This window comes from Carcharhinus amblyrhynchos, chromosome 3 (genome assembly GCF_965287045.1).
Source record: "Carcharhinus amblyrhynchos chromosome 3, sCarAmb.v2.hapA, whole genome shotgun sequence".
In the NCBI taxonomy this organism is placed as follows: Eukaryota; Metazoa; Chordata; class Chondrichthyes; order Carcharhiniformes; family Carcharhinidae; genus Carcharhinus; species Carcharhinus amblyrhynchos.
Window position 1 is genome coordinate 74,679,353 of NC_137326.1, and position 15,403 is coordinate 74,694,755.

Sequence of the window (15,403 nt, forward strand, 5' to 3'; positions counted from 1 at the left end):
GATCGCGGTTGACATTTAATTTTGTTTGAAAGAAGTCAGGAGAAAGGATGTTGATCCTTGAGAATAGATTTGAGTCACAGCAATGACCTATTGACAATGGCAGCTAAGTAGGGCACATGATACCTTTTGTAAACAAGCTGTGTTTTACTGAACTGCCCTAATATCCCACATGCACACTTAGCTGTACAGATACAATATTTGAGTAGGACTGCCTCTAACCTGTGCTTTAACAACATACAACAGGAAAATGAGAGCAGAAGAGCTACCAGCAAATGCAAAGTGTCTCTCTATACTGAAGGCATTGTTCCGTTTGGCTTCATTGCTTTATTTCTGACTCTGTGAACATACAGTGAATGATAGTAACTCAACTGAAGTATGGGACATCATCTAGTATCCACCAGGAAGGGGCTGTTTAGCAAACATAGAATCATTGTATGGATTCTACATAGAAAAAGGCCATTTGCCCATCGTATCTGCATCGACCACAATTCCATCCAGGCCCTCTTCCCATAACATCTCATTTGCCCTGCTAATCTCCCTCATGCTGGCGTAAATTTAGCATAGCCAATTAACCTAACCTGCACATCTTTGGATTGCGGAGGAAACTGGAGCACCCAGAGGAAACCCATGCAGACCCAGGGAGAATGTGCAAACTACACACAGGCAGTGACCCGAAGCTGAAATTGTACCTGGGTCCCTGGTGCTGTAAGGCAGCAGTGCTAACCACTGCCACCCAAGTAAGGTGGTTAGGTTAGTCTGTTTGTGCCCCTCTGCCACCTCAGCTGTGAGTGACTGGGATTGAGGGAGCAATGTGCACACAGTTAAATTTGGTGGGAGGGGAGGGGAGGGGGGATGCCAGAATTTGATTTGTTTACTGGGTCTATTTAAGGATGAGCAGAATCTGACATTCAGACCAAACAATGTTTTCAGTATTAACATCACTGCCTCATAAACACAGCCCTCCCTGGTGCTCACTTACTGACCATGATTGATGCCATTTAGTGATGTGAATGAATTTTAAAATCCCATATTTTGGGATTACGGCAAAAGATTTGGAAGCTATACTTATGTTGTTTATTTTCCTAAATATTGAGAAATCTCGGCACCTTGGAATGAACTGAAATCTAACCTGAGGAGAATGAAAGCATCATTAGGTTGCCATTCAGGTTTGCTCTCTTCTCAATCAATATTTCAACATAAATTTTCTCAGATTAGATTGAGGATGTTTCATCACGGAACAGTTTATTCCCATGTTAAATCCCAAAATTTCTTGCTATATTAGCAGAGTCAGCAGTTGATGCACAGAAGTCAGGTATGGGAAAGAGTGAGGCAAGTCAACAAAGTCTCCCACGGTGAAACTTGCATAATTGTATAGTTCTGATAAACCTCTGACATTACTTGGTTTTCAATTCACTTTCCTTTCCAATGTCCCTTTTTTTAAATGAACTCCCCTTTCCAAATGTACCTCCTGAGCTGTGGAATAAATTCCATTTGATATATTAGTCTGTGCCCTCAGTTTAAAACATTTCTTCAGTTTTGCTTTGCCCACCCTCAACTTAACCCATATTCCTTGCTTTATCTTGTCTTTTGATTTAAATACTATTGTTTTTATTTTTCTGATTTTTCTCATAATCCCAATCTCTGTAGTTTTGCTCCCAGTTTAAATCAATGTTGCGTGTTTCATAGGCCTACAGGGGTGGTGGCAAAACTTGATAGTACTATCAGCAAATAGATTAGGTCACTGAGTGGCATGTGGGTGAGTGCTTTGGGAGTAAACATTGCAATAGGAAAAGTTAAAGGAGAAATTATCTACAAAATTTAGATTGGTTTAAGGCAGACTTTATGTAGATGTACAAGCTTGGCTGAGGGACTTGGGAAAGAACCAGCAGCCAGACTGGAATAACTCAAAATTTTAAAACAAGATTGCAGAAATAAAAAAAACTAATGCATTTTAGACGGCATAGAAAAATAGAAACCAATTAAGGACTCCAACAATGATCAAACTAAAATATAAAATAAGAGGTCCGATGTGAGATGTGAATTTCCTTAGATTAAACAGTAGTAAAATATTTTCCATCAATAAAATGAGGTGCCCCCCACCCCCCAAGAGGAGAGGAATGTCAAAAAGAATGCTGATCATGAAATGCTTGCTGCAGCTGTATAGGGCATTGGTGAGGCTGCAGCTGGAGTAGTGTGTGCAGTTTTGGTCGCCGCACTTACGCAAGGATATTTTGGCCTTGGAGGGAGTGCAGAGGAGGTTTACTAGGCTGATACCGGAGTTGAGGGGGCTGAGCTATGAGGAGAGGCTGAATAAACTAGGCTTGTACTCGTTAGAGTTTAGAAGAATGAGGGGAGATCTCATTGAGACGTATAAGATGATGAATGGGATGGATAGGATAGAGGTGGAGAGACTCTTCCCGCTCAGAAAGGACAGTAGGACTAGAGGGCACAGCCTCAAGATAAAGGGGGGGGGGGTTTAGAATGGAGTTGAGGAGGAACTTCTTCACTCAAAGGGTGGTGAATCTCTGGAATTCTCTGCCCGTTGAGGTGGTGGAGGCTGCCTCGCTAAATATTTTTAAGGCACGGGTTGATGGGTTTTTGATAAGCGAGGGGATTAAGGGTTATGGGGAGAGGGCGGGAATGTGGAACTGAGACACGACAGATCAGCCATGATCTTATTGAATGGCGGGGCAGGCTCGAAGGGCTGGATGGCCTACTCCTCCTATTTCTTATGTTCTTTCTACTGACTTTGTAAAGCGAAGGATATCAGTGAGATGGCAGATCCTGATGAGGATGAAATGAGCAAATTTTGATTGGAAATTAAAATTCTCAATGGTTTGACTACAGGAATGTAAACCTTTCCCTACGCTGCAAGAAGCATTTGCTGTTTCTCAGGCCTATTTTCCATTTTTCTGCCAATCCTAAGCTGCAGACTTCATGAGTTTGGCTTTGGTCATAATTTTTGATTACCGCAAAACAGTGGTGGCCTTGGCACTGATTCCTCAGGCATCCTGTTACTTGCCTCTTCCATTCTCATGTGTGTACAACTTCCCTTTTGTTTCCTCTGATTCACTGAATTTACAATGAACTTCAAAACTTCCTCCCCATTCCTTGCATTCCGCTGTTACAGACTATTCTGTGTGGTGTGATGTCAAAAGCTTGACTCAAATGTACACGAGGAATCTCGATGGGGATGTTTCTACTGAATCAGACAGCTTAAGCGTGTTACCAACAAAATGTGATGTCACAGGAAATAATTGTGACACATCAAAATATACTGTAAGCAAGACTTACAATTACTGCTGATCCATTCATGGTGGTAATGAACCATCTGTGGTGTTGCCCCTGAAATGCAAGACAAGGCGAATATGCCTCTATTGAAGGTGTTGTGTGTTTATGTAAGGGGGATATGCAATTCCATCTAGTGGTAAAGGGATGTAGCTACAGATATGATTCAACGGAAGTAGCATTATATTGAACCCAACTAGTTTACATTGATGTTCAATTCCTCCAGAAAAGAACCACCTTCATTACTATCTGGGCAACATTCAGGATTGAGGAAATGACATTCAAGCAATGTAAGTTGCAGACAATAACTGTCTCCCAACCAGAAAGAATCAAACTATCTCCCCTTGACATTTATAATGTGTTACCATGTTTGAATCCGCTGGATCAGCCATGACCTGTAGTTTCCTGCTTTCTGTCTGTCTCCCTTTTTGAATAAAGGAGTCACATTTGCTATGGAACCTTCCCCAAATTGAGGAAATTTTGGCAAAGTAAAATCAATGCATCAAAAATCTCATTAGTCACTTCTTTCAGGACTCGAGATGAAGTTCATTCAGACCAGTTTAAATGTTTCCCTGGTTATGCAGCTTACCGGAACACCAGTCGCCGCGCAGTTCAGATATAGATCATCCCAGCATTGAATATCCTACTTTCCCCAGTACTGATGCCAGTGCCCCACAATCTGGAGCCCACTTCTCCTACATCAGTCTTTGAACCACACATTAATTTCTCTAATCTTATTTGTCCTGTGCCAAATTTCATTGGGCTCAGATAATCAGAAATTATTACCTTTGAGGTCTGCTTCATAATTTGATGCCTGACTCCTCAAACAGACTGTGCAGAACCTCTTTCTTCATCTTGCCTATGTCATTTGTACCAACATGAACCATGTCCATGGTTCCCCCTCTCGTTGCAAGTTCAGGTCCAGCCCTGCGCAGACCCTGCACCAGGCAGGCAACTCAGCTGTCTGTGCTCTGGCTCCTTGCTACAGAGAAGTGTCAATCCCCCTCACTATACTGTCCCCTACTACCACTGCATTCTTATGTGCTTCCCCCAACTTGAATGGCTTCCTGAACCACAGTGCCATGGTCAGCTCATCCACCTTGCAGCCCCCACTTTCATCCAAACAAACAGAGCCTCAAACCTGTTGGCCAATTGCAGAGGTTGATACACTGAACTCCTGCTCTATGGGTCTCCATACCTATATGACTCAGTTTCATTCTCCTGTCCCTGACAACTGATTAAATCTGAAAACTCTATCCTAACAGGCGTGACTGCCTCCTGGTATGAAGCATCCATGTAACTTACCCACTCTCCAATGTGTCGCAGAGTCTGCAACTCAGCCCCCAGCTCAAAGACTCTGAGCCAAAATTCCTCATGCTGTAAACACTTACTGTAGATGTGTTTGCCCTGGATCAATGTTAAGGAGCTCACACGCTGCAGATTTAACACATCACCTGTCCTGCCATGTTAATATGTTTTAAATAATTAGTTAATTATTTATTCATGGTGTTTTTTTAAATATTTCATTAACTTCACCACCAAGTGGTGTACTATATTAAACCTTAGAGATAGAACAGAACTTGCCCACTTACTCGATTTCACCTCACAGCTCGCCCCTTATCCTGTAGTAGAGTAAAAGCCAGGCAAAATTCCAAGCTTGCACTCAGCTTTCTTGCTGTACTCAGTTTGCTTTTCTGCACGATTTGTAGTGATGATAGAAAACTGGCCAAGCTTCTGGAAGATTCTAAAAGTGGATTTAGAATGGCTACAGTTTTGTGGACTGTTGGACCTGCCATTGTCAAGACTCACTCCAAAGCAGCAAGAACAATTAAGTCTTCAGCTTCCTGGCTGGAATTTTACTGGCACGCCTATCCAGCTTCTGGGGACGGGTGAGGCTTAGAGAATGGCATTCTCCGTTGGCTTCGGGTGGCATCATACCAATCTCAGGCGGACATGCTGATAAAATTCTGCTACCTATCTCCAGAACTGCCAGGTAACAAAGAGGAGCTTGCAAAACTGGTTAAGTGTAAAGAAGTGCTCCTGAGAACTCCGATCTATCTCCCTTGTATGTTGATGGTTTTGACTATGGGATGTGGAAGTTACTTCTCTAGTATGAACAGAATGTTCAAGGGCAGCATGGTGGCACAGTCGTTAGCACTGCTGCCTCACAGTATCACGGACCTGAGTTTGATTCCCAGCTTGGGTCACTGTCTGTGCAGAGTATGCATGTTCTCTCTGTGTTGCGTGGGTTTCTTCTGGTTGCTCCGATTTCCTTCTACAGTCGATACTAAATCGATGCCATGCTAAATTTTCCTTCAATCTATCTGAACAGGCACTGGAGTGTGGCAACTAGGGGATTTTCACAGTAACATCATTGCAGTGTTAATGTAAGCCTACTTGTGACACTAATAACTAAGCAAAAACTTAATTGCTTCACATTGGGTATCAATGGCGAGCCATCATCTGACCTAAACTCTATTTCTGAAAGCCTTAACTATAAGTCTTTGCTTACAGAAGACACAGACAGTACTGTAAAATGCAGATGTAATGTCACTGCAGAAACCTAGCCGCCTAGCCTTTTTACCAAGCCATTAAGTTTAAAGTTTTCCCAAACATGTTTCCTGAAATAACCTAAATTCCCCAGGAAAGTGGCTTTCTGGTTACAAATATTATCAAAGCTATCTTAGCTTGCTGCACATCTCTTATTTCAAAGAAAACTCCACAAATCCTGACTTCTTCTACCTAGACTCACCTGGATTGTAACTCTTGAGTGAAAGAACTTTGAACACTGGACTCTGATATTCACATGAATTGTTAACTGTTCTGTCAAATTCATAGAAGTGAAACTTCCTTCTCATACTGTATCTTTCTCGTGTGTATGGTGTATGAGTTGTAGTGACAAAACCTTTTCCAGGGTTGTGCCTGTGAATAAATAATACTCTTTGTTTAAAAATTCAAGGTTTTCTGCTCGTGACTTTGTGGAAACTGATGGCGTGTAATCAAGGTTTTGAGAAACACATCTTAGCCTTATCAAAATTAAATCACTCCGATTATGAGATTCCGTCTATCTCTTTCTTCTCCATGACAATACAGATAGAATAGTGTGCTGTTTGATATTTATGTTAGTTATTTTTAATGCAAATAGTTATAATAACACTTACGTTCCCACTGCATTCCCAATTCTCATACCCCATCACACTCATGCTACAAAATGAATATGAGAGAGGAAGAGGGACTTACGATGACAGAGAGGCAACAGAAGAGATAAGATCATAACAGGTAGGAACAGGAGTGGGCCATTCAGTCCCACAAGCCTGCTCCACCATTCATTGAGACCATGGCTGATTTTGTTTGATGTTTTTTGAAATTTTTCTTATATTTTACATATCAAACAAACAGATATAAATCAGAGTCCCAGTTTGAGGCATATACATTGGCTAACACCAGGGGCGTCCCATATAATTTGCCCATGACAATGACGTATCAGACATTTGAGTCTAAAATGACATTGGCTACTACCAAGGGTAAGGATTTGTGAATGAGGATTGTCGCCCCCCCGCGCCTTGATGTGAAAGGTTGAGTGAAAGCATTGACTCCCTCATTTTCTATGGAACCTGACATAGGTCTCTTGGAGGAATGCAATTTGGGTACCCAGTTGTTGAAGATGTTGAAATATCTTACTGCGCTTAACCAGATAATTTAATCCCCTGACATTCCAGCTAGTGAACTTGATTGCTCCGAGGTCAGAGCATAAGGGCCTCCTAGTCAGCATCCCACATTCCTAACCTGGTATCCCTCCTCACTGGGGAGTCTCCCTCCCAACTGTTGACATCGCCACACCCCAGGGCCCTATCCCCCACCCTCCCCACCGGCCGTGGGGAACCAACGATGAGAAAGAGAGGGTGGGCTTGAAAGAGGCCAAACCACACACACACAGACAAAAAGATATAGCAAGACACAAAATCATCCACACAGACCAAACCCGCAAAGGTGCCTGTGTCTCCAATACCTCCTTATCGTGGCGCCGACACAGCATTCCACACGGGACACAATTTCCACCTCCATTCCCATCGCGGTCACAGTGCTATAACCTGAAAAGGTCTGTAGAAATACCAATCATTCACCACTTAACCTAACAGCCGCCAAACCCATTAGCCTTTTCTGGCTGACAGTTTGATCCAGATAGAGCGTGCAGATTCATAAAAAATAAATATCAGTTTATGTCCACCGTGTGGTCACCTGATTTAAAAGTCTGCTCCACAAATTTCATCGCAGCTGCCGGATCCGTGAACTTGTGCTCGGTTCTATTGTTGAGAGTAATCCTCAAGCAGTCTGGAAAGCAAAGCCTAAACCTGACCCCACACAGTCATGCAGAAGTCGCTTGACATCAGCAAAGACCACTCTTCTCCTTGCCACTGTGGGGTAAAATCTGGAAATACCAAGAACTTATTTTCCTGGTACCTCAGAATAGTAGCCTGTGCTGCTTGGGGCAGGGTTCTATCTTGTGCTGAGGTTTAATTTATTCGTGAAAAAATGGGCTGAGGAGCTTCTCCCAGTCTCTACCCTATCAAGTATCTTCAGAATCTTATATGTTATATATCTTATATGTCACCTCTCATTTTTCTAAACTCCGATGAGTATTGGCTCAATCTGCTCAAACTTTCCTCATAGGTCAAGGTCAAGGTCAATCCCTTCATCACAGGAATCAGGCTTTGACTGTAACATTCTGTGCACACGATCCAGATGCGGCTCATCCTAAAGTTCCAGCAAATTCTTCAATAGCCGGACGACAAAGTCTTTGATATTTGGGCCCTCGATTCCCTCTGGAAAGCCGATGTGACGGATGTTACTTTGTCTTTGGTATCCTTCCATCTCATCACATTCCCCCCTTAGGGACTTAACCTCCAATGTCAACCAAGTAACTTAGATCTTCAGCTCAGAGATTGTGTTTCCACTAAACGCCTCCAAGCTCTTTCAAGCAGTTCTCATGGGTGACAGTGGCACCTCAGATGGATTTAACAGATGATCCAAGCTCCAGTGTCAGCTCGTCTACCTTGGCCTGCAATTTAGTGGCCCACAGGTCCAACTTACTGTCCAAACTTTGCATGGCCTCCATAATAACTTCCACATCCTTTTGCTCAGCATGCTCTGTTCACGGATCCCTTCAGGAGGCTGAACTGCAAGTCCCAACCTGCCCCTTGTTGAGCTCTAGCTGCCAAAAAAGCAATCCAAAAGTAGAAATAGCAGCTTGCAATTTGCAGCAGGACCTCAATGGCTCCTGCTTTCTACTTTAATTCACCCCTTCTTGGGTGAAAAAACAACAGAGAGCTAGTTTGCAGACTGAGCTGAGATCCACAGCCCTTCCCCTGCTGAGCATACACAGTAAGTTCCAACCAGCAGGAAGGAATCTAAAAATAACCCTTTCTAGCTAGACTATCAAAGTTCTCTCTTTGCCACTGTGCTCCAGGTATGTTTAAAGCTTGCTTTATGTACATTAACCTTTCTCCAGACCTCAACAAACAGCTGGATTTCAAGAAGGATCTTGCCACCTGTGGATCATGCTTCCTCTCACACCAGCGCCATCTTTGATGCAGCCGATCATGGCTGATCTTAATGTAACCCTGACACCACTTTCCTGTTTGCCATCTATAAACCCTGACTCCCTTGTGTATCAGAAAACTTGTCTAACTCAGCTTTGAAGATATTCAATGACCCAGCCTCATTGATCTCTGTGGAAGAGAATTTCAAAGATTAACAACCATCTGAGAAAAGAAGTTTATCTGCATCTCCATCTTAAGTGGGAGACCCTTTATTTTGAAAGAGTGCCCCTTAGTTCTAGATTTTCTCACATGGAGAAAACATTCTCGCAGCATCTACCCTATCAAGTATCTTCAGAATCTTATATGTTTCACTAAGATCACCTCTCATTTTTCTAAATTCCAATAAGTATTGGTTCAATCTGCTCAATCTTTCCTCATAGGTCAAGGTCAATCCCTTCATCACAGGAATCAGCCTAATAAATATTTCTGAACTACTTCCTACATAAGCATATTGCTTCATAAGTAAGGTGATCAAAACTGCACAGACTATTCTAGGTGCAGTTTCACCAATGCCCAAGACAGTTGTTGCAAAATTTCCCTGTTTTTGTACTCCATTCCTTTTGCAATAAAGGCCAACATTTCATTTACCGTCCCAATTACTTGCTATATTTACATGATAATCTTCTGCAATTTAAGTACAATGACAACCAGATCCCACTGCAATGAAACATTTACAGTCTCTCTTATTTTAAATAATCTCGTTTTCTATTCTTCTTGAAAATAGGACAGGCTTACATTTTCCCACATTACACTCCATCTGCCAATGTTTTGTCCACTCAATTAACCGACTTAATCTACTCAATTAATGGGTGTATGAGGTGTCAGGGAGGAGTAGTATCACTGGTGGGGGAGCATGTCGCCTCCTCTTCAGGGTGGTTTGTCCACCCTTTGTCCCCACCTGGCACTCAGCTCTCACCTGTGGCTCCCCATAGCTGTTTGCATGCGACAGCGGCCACACCCTGGGCAACGGCTTCAACAAGCCAGCTAATCCAGATGAGGGTAGCCAACGAGTCTCAACCCTCGGTGAGATAGGGAGGTGTCTATCCCAGCATGTGAAGACAGACTCCAGTGGATTGAGCAGACGAGACCAATGAAGTTCCAACGATCAAGAAGGTGGTCTCTACAAGCGTCGTGGAACGCAAAGAGCAGAACAAGAAATGGAAGATGTCCTGGTCATCCACTGCGCCTAGTCCCATCTCCAGCCATCTTGACTCTTGTCTTGCCACTGGATCTAGATGGGAATTGGGAAGAGAGAGTGAGGCTGACGCTGCACAACTTTCCCTCACTTCAATCCAAATCAAGCGCTAGTATTGACATCATTATCATCATCCTGTTCAACCTTTGAAGTCCTGTGGTGATGAGCAAGCGACAAAGCAGCCGGTGCGGATACACTGGGAACTGTAGTCACGGACCTGCACACAGGCAGCTCAGGTCTAATGGTCGTTTTTCCGCTGACCGAAGCAGTAGTGAAACTCAGCGTCGACCTGGGCAACTGAGCAGTCCTCTTCAGGAACGCACTGCTCACCTCTGTAGAATGAGAAAGGAGCTAGAAAACATGCCCCTCAACCTACCTATATCCCAATGCAGATTCTTTGCGCCCTCCTCATAACTTACTACTGTCAATCTTGGTAACATCTGCAAACTTGATTACAATACAGTCATCCAAGTCATTAATATAGATTGGTAATAGTTGAGGCCTCAGCACAGGTCACAATGGCACTCCACCTAATTATAGTTTGTAGCCCTGAAAATGACCATACATCCTGACTGTGTTACCTGTTCGCTTACCAATCCACTATCCATGCTGATATGTTACACCCAACATCACAAGCTCTTATCTTCTGGTGCAACCTTTTATGTGGTACCTTATCAAATATCTTTTGGAAATCCAAATACACCACTGTTTCCCCTTTTTCCACTCTGTTTGTTATTTCCTCAAAGAACTCCAATAAATTTGTCAAACACATTGCAGAATCTTTACAGTCCAGAAGGCGACTATTTGGCCCATCGAGTCTGCACTGGAAGAGCATTCTACTTAGCTCCATTCCCCTGCCATATTCACAAAACTTTGCACACTCTTTCTTTTCAGATAGCAAATCAAATTTGAATACCTTGATTGAACTTGCCTTCACCACCCACTCAGGTCAGGAACTTGGCTCCAGACTGCAATCACCTTCTGGGTGAAATGTATCTTCCTCACATTATTTTTACTCCTTATGAATCTCCTCTGTACTATCTCCAATGTCTCCACATCCTTCCTCAAGTATGGCGCTAGAACTGGACAGAGTGTTCCAGATGAGGCCGAACACATTTGTACTTTTATGTTGACTCTGCCTGATCATATTTTGATTTTCTAAATGTTCCCGAATAACAGATTCCAGCAATTTTTCAATGTGAGGAATTAGGCTAAGTGACCTGTAATTTCATGTTGTCTCCTTCTCCTCAATAAAGGTTTTAAAATCTGCTGTAAATTTGTCAGATTCTGGAAAATTTGGAAGATTACAACCAATCTATCCATTATCTCTGCAGCTACTTCTTTAAGACCTTAGGGTACAACCAGGTCCAGGGGACTTGTCAGCCTTTATTTCCACTAGTGTTCTTAGTACTTTTTCTCCAGTGATCATCATTGTTTTAAGGTCCTTTATCCTCTTTATTTTTTACTGTTCTTGGGTTGCTTTTTGTCTTCAGCTGTGAAGACAGATACAAAATACTTGATCAACGTCTCTGCCATTCCTTGTTTACCATTGTTAATTCCACACCTCCTGAAATGTCTGTCATTACTTACCTAATATCTTTTATCCAATTTTTCCAATCCCCTCTGATTGAAGTGTCTTCATATCTTTGTAATTGCCTTTATTTAAGAAGTGCCATTATTTAAGGCACTGGTTTCAAATCTAAATTTCTTCCCTCAAACTGAATAGGAAACTCTATCCTGTTATGATCACTTTTGCCTTGAGGATCTTTAAGGTTCTTTTGTCCTCGAAATAGTCAACTACTTTCCTCTGTATCTTGACAACAGATCCTGAAATGACTTGTGGTACCATAGTATAGTGGCCACCAGTTGATGGATGACTCGTGTATGTCCCTGTAGGTCAGCACTCAATAATTCTGTCCAACTAAGTGGTGACCTTGGCCTCCAGTTCTTGCCAATTCGCCAGCCAAGTATCCTTGGCAGGACTAAGATAGACTCTTAAGAACAGGAGGTGGGTGATGCTCCAGGAAATTGGCTTGAGCTTCTTATACAGTGAGTCAATCTGTTACTGATCAAGTTTATACATCACGTTGACCAACACATTCTACGCAAGAATAGCCTAGCATAGATCTTTGTCGTCTGTAATGAGGAGAGTGACCAACTCTCAGAGAATATATTAAACACCACTTTAGCATCCAACTGGTGGTAGTGGAACCGATGATGCGTTCCAGGAAGAGCCGGGGCCGTGCACGCACTGCGCGCAGAAGGAGCCGGGGCCGTGCACGCATTGCGCGCGGGTGCAGCTGGGGTCGTGCACGCATTGCGCGCGGGTGCAGCTGGGGTCGTGCACGCATTGCGCCCGGGTGCAGCTGGGGTCGTGCACACATTGCGCGCGGGTGGAGCCGGGGCTGTGCACGCACTGCGCGCGGGAGGAGCCGGGGCCGTGTACGTACGGCGCGCTAGGGGCGGCAGGTCTGCGCCAGTGTTGCGCGATGGCGTCAGGTCCGGCGCTGGGGGGGTTGTGGAAGATGGCGGCGGTGAGGGGAGCCGCGGCCTGAGGGCATCGAGAAGGCGGCAGTACAGCGGCGTCAGGGCGGGATCGCAGTGAGCCAGGCCGCCCGGCGGTAAGTGTGAGGGCCGCCGCTCGCAATGCCCAGTCTGTTCGCCGCAAATATCCCAGTCTGGGCGGAGAGGCGCAGCCGGACCGACACGCCGCACACCCGCTCGCCGCCATTTTGCGCACGGAGCCGGGGAAAGGCAGGCCCGGGCCCCGGGGAGAGAAAGGGGCAGGATCGGGCCCTGGGGAGCGAGAGGGGCAGGATCAGGCCTTGGGGAGCGAGAGGGGCAGGATCAGGCCTTGGGGAGCGAGAGGGTCAGGATCGGGCCCTAGGGAGAGAGAGGCAGGTCCGGGGGAAAGGGAGAGGCAGGCCTGGGCTCGAGGAGAGAGAGGCAGGCCTGGGAGGAGAGACCCGGGGAGGGACCGATTCCTGTGTGATAGAGGTTTGGGGAATGTAGAGCAACTTTGGAGGTGGAAAGGAACCTGGTCGGAAAAAGGAGATAAAGGATCTCAGGCTTGTCAAATTTCATGATCCTTTTTAAATGGTTCCATGTTCAGCAATTGGGCTTGGATGTGACACATTGTATACCTGATTAATGTGAAATGATAGGTAAGATGAGGAAAATTTGTTCAAGTGTGTCTGCAGGGAGAAATGTCCTGGGCAGAATTTGAGAGAGAAGACTGTTTTTGGTTGATGAAGAGGGATTGTCCTTAAGTGTAACGTTGATGTAGACCCTTTAAAAGTTTATTCCTTGACCGCAACCCCACCCCCCCCCCTCGATTCTCATCCATTTGTTGCTCTTTTAGCACCATTATCAAAATACAAAATGTCAGATTCCAAATCATGGTGGTGGTACCCTGTTCTCTCTTTACATTTCTAGTTTGTCACACTTTGCCTGCCATCGTGTAATAGATGACCAGAAACTTTTGGTGGGAGGAAAGAAAATTGAACCATCATTACAAAATATGACAAAACAATGGCTGGAGTTCCAAACTGTGATAGCATGGATTTCAAAAGGGAAGTTTGTGCTTCAGCAGCTTTATTGAGTTCCATGAAATTTTAGTAAGAAGTTAAGGGGAATGTTATGTATGTAATATATTCAGATTTCCAAATATTCTTATGGTATAGCACCTTTAAGATGTTTCATAGGACCATTATAAAACAAATTCTGACACTGAGCAACAAGAAGATATTCGGTTAGATGATCAAAAGCCTGAACAAAAGAGGTAGGTTTAGTGAGCACCTGAATGGAGGAAAGCAAGGTGCAGAGATATTGAGGCATATGGAAGGTAATCAAAAGCTTGAGGCCTGGGCAAGTGAAGACACAGCCACCAATGATGGCGCCATTATGATTGGGAATGCATATACCTCAGACATGTGGCATTGGAGGAGATTACAGAGGGAGAATGGAGCAAGGCTCTAGAAGGATTTGAAAATAAGGAAGACAATTTTTTTTTCTTGACTGGGAGCTGATGTTGGTCAGCAAACGTACTGGTAATATAGGTGCAGGACTTTGTGCATTAACACATGGGCTGCAGAGTTTTTGATGACCAAGTTTATAGGGGGTAGAATGTAGGAAGGCAGCCAGCAGTGCATTGGAATAGTTGAGTCCAGGGGTAACAAAGATATGGATGAGAGTTTCAGCAGCAAATAAACCAAAGTTATAAAGGTGTAAATGGTCTTGGTGATGGTGTGACTCTGAGGTCAAAAGCTTATGTCAGGATCAAATGAGAGAGATGGCAAGCATATTGACTTCATCTCATGCTGTTGCCAGGGAGAGTATAGCAGACTCGGCTGTCAGTGGAGGCAGGGAACAAGTAACAGTATGAATGTGGCACAGTGATTAGCACTTCTGCCTCATAGCGCCAGGGACCTGGGTTTAATTCCTGACTTGGATGACTGTCTGTGGGGAGTTTGACATTCTCCCCGTGTCTCTGTAGGTTTCCTCCAGATGTTCTGGTTTCCTCCCACAATTTTGCGGGTTAGGAGGATTGGCCGTAATAAATAGCGTCAGGGGATAGGGCCTGGGTGGGATTGTGGTTGTTGCAGACTCAATGGGCCAAATGGCCTCCTGCACTGTAGATTCTAGTCTATGATTTATTTATAGAATGCAAAGCTGGTTGAAAACAGAAAGCTGGTTAATGGTAGTTATTTGTAATTTTTGAAATGGGAAATGCTGTTCCACAAGGATTATTGCAGGGGCCATTGTTCAATCTTTTCATCAATTTATGGGAAATCAAAGTATGATGTCAAAATATATGGCCGTCAAATTGTGGGGTGTTATCAGTACTAAGGAAACTGCACCAATGTTCGGGACAGCAGTGGTAAACTTCCAGTATGGGTGTATTAGCAGATGTACTTCAACATATGTTGTGGTAAACTTGGAGGCCATCAATACCTAAAGAAAGTTCTTGTCAAGATGGGACAAAAATGCAGAGGAATTTAAGGATGACCTAATAGAGTTCCTCACAATTGAGGGATTTGAGAGATGTAGTGAAGATGTTTCCAATTATGGGGTGTTTAAAACTAGGAGCTGTAAATGGTGGCGGCACAGTGGTTAGCACTGCTGCCTCATAGTGCCAGGGACCCGGGTTCGATTCCCGGCCTGGGTCATTGTCTGTGTGAAGTTTGCACATTCTCCCTGTGTCTGTGTGGGCTTTCTCCGGGTGCTCCAGTTTCCTTCCACAGTCCAAAGATGTGCAGGTTAGGTTGATTGATCATGCTAAATTCTCCCTCAGTTTACCCGAACAGCCGCCAGTGTGTGC

General features: G+C 44.1%; 1 protein-coding gene across 2 annotated transcripts in view; it reads left to right on the top strand.

The window, feature by feature from the left end:
- Positions 1-12,577: 12,577 nt before the first annotated feature.
- The window catches only part of wdr33 (WD repeat domain 33), a 101,978-nt gene continuing 99,152 nt past the window's right edge, over positions 12,578-15,403 (top strand). For both annotated transcript variants that reach the window (XM_080185305.1, XM_080185307.1), the window contains exon 1: positions 12,578-12,704. The gene's annotated coding sequence lies outside the window, so the exon portion shown is untranslated. The remainder of the gene's footprint in view (positions 12,705-15,403) is intronic.